The following is a 2,226-nucleotide window of genomic DNA, read 5'->3' as shown; positions in this document are numbered from 1 at the left end:
TACCGACGGACAACGTTCGTCGGAATATACCGACGGACATATATCCGTCGGACTTTACCGACGAACTCATTTCCGTCGGAATATACCGACGAACGTGGTTCGTCGGTATATTCCGACGACCGATGTCCGTCGGTAAATTCCGACGCCCAAAGGTCGTCGGAATAAACCGACGAACCACGTTCGTCGGAATTGTAATTTTCCGATGAACTCTGGTCTCGTGTAGCCGCATCGTAATATCGTCGGAAGTTCGTCAGAATGACGTTTCTCGGTATTCGTCAGAAAGTCGTCGGAATTTCTGACGAAATTCCGACGAATTTTTTTTTTCCGACGAAACGATACCGACGGACGGGTTCGTCGGAAATTCGTCGGAATAGACCGATTCCGACGAATTTCCGACGATTTCGGCCATCAGAATCCCCCTGTGTTCTTGTAGTGTTTTGTTCATCTATTAAGAAATTACTAATTTTAATTTAATTTACCTACTTTTGCATAAAACAGCAATACTATACCTAATTCAATCAATAAAAATCATATAAGAAAATAGAAATAGTTATAAACATCAATCATATTTATTTTCTTATAAAAACTTGAAAACATCTCTCAAATTGAAACAAAAACAAAAATCTCAAATTTGTATACAATGTTTAGGTGCGTCATTATGCAATCAATATATAACTCATTGTAATTTTGACGCCCCTCGGCTATATGGGCACAATGTCCAAGTAAACCATTTAAGAGAGAAACAATCAAAACCTTTTCGATATAACATTTTCGATATAATTGTTTTGAAAAATGAAACCTTTTAGACAATTTTTTTTAAAGTTCAAGATTAAACGGTTAATAAAAATAATTAATTAGGAGAGACGAACAAAAGGAAAAAAAAATGAGAGATGCGTGAACAAAGCTCATGCATTGACCAGAAAAAGAAAACAATAAAAAAAAGGGAAAAAAAAGCAAAATTCATGTCAATACTATGTGCTAGGGTTCGTGCAAATATACAACTCATGTTGATTTTCATGCTCCTACGCTAGATATACATAATAATCTGACAACCCCAATCAAGAATAACAGTAGACCTTTTAGCATACCAAAAAAACCCATTAATTCAATAAACAAACATCAACCACAAAAAAGATGGGGAGAAGAAATTTATGTGCTTTAATATGTGTAACATTGATGATGATAGTTGATGTAAACGCAGGTATTCTTCGCAGAGTAGGTGGCGGACGATACACTTGGAACCCCAAAGTTATTCTCTGACTGGGCCTCCCGCGAACGCTTCTACTCCGGAGATTGGCTATGTTAGTAATTACTTTTCCAAGTTATTATTTCAGCTTGCCACATTTTAATTAATTTTGGTGTAAAATATAGTTTATTTTTAATTTAATTTCACATCTAAAATTGGCAGATTTTGGGTTTGATTTAACCAGACACAATATCCTCCAAGTAAACAAGAGTAGCTACGAGCAATGCATCAACATCGATTTCATATCCAACGTGACACGAGGCGGACGAGATGTATTCCAACTCTTTCAGCCAAAGCCTTATTACTTCATTTGTGGTAGAGGTTATTGTCACCAGGCATGACGCTCACTGTTAACGTCCTTCCTAAGCCGGCGCCATCAACTCCAACCGCTATCATCACTCCCGCCTCAACCACCACTACTCTCATACCCTCAAACGCTTTTGCCGCTGTTACTATGGCCATTCTCACCTTCGCCTTTAAGACTTCATACTTCAACTAGATCATGTTTCTTTTCCGGACCTTTTCTTTTACATGTTACGAAATATTGAAATAAGAGGGGCCACTTCCACCGTAGAGATTGTAAAAGAGTCTGAACTTTGACTAGGTTTGTTATTTCATATTTGTTGGGTTTTAATTGATTTTACGGAAGAATCTTTTCAAATCTTTAGAAACACAAAAAAGTATAAGAACAACTTTTTATTGCTTTATAAACTTTTCAAAACTAAGGTTCTCAGTATTTTTCTTAAATTTTATGGAAGAACTAGGAGTTAACCCGCGCTACGCGCGGAGCTATTTTGATTTTTAAATGTTAACTATATAGTTATTCATTTGGACGTTGTATTCTGAACAACAACAAAATTCTAAATTGTATGTTTGTGTGAATAGTAATTTCTTTAGAAAAAAACAGAAAACTATACATTTTTCATATAGATGTTTCATATAGTTTTCCATTTTTATATTATATATTTACTTATTATTTA

General features: G+C 35.4%; 1 pseudogene; it reads left to right on the top strand.

Moving 5' to 3' along the window:
- Positions 1-1,134: 1,134 nt before the first annotated feature.
- LOC106326743 lies at positions 1,135-1,745 on the top strand (annotated as a pseudogene).
- The last annotated feature ends 481 nt before the right edge of the window (positions 1,746-2,226 follow it).

Source organism: Brassica oleracea, chromosome C2 (assembly GCF_000695525.1).
Source record: "Brassica oleracea var. oleracea cultivar TO1000 chromosome C2, BOL, whole genome shotgun sequence".
Classification (NCBI taxonomy): domain Eukaryota; kingdom Viridiplantae; phylum Streptophyta; class Magnoliopsida; order Brassicales; family Brassicaceae; genus Brassica; species Brassica oleracea.
The sequence above is the reverse complement of the archived record's forward strand: the minus strand, read 5'-3'. Positions and strand labels throughout refer to the sequence as shown.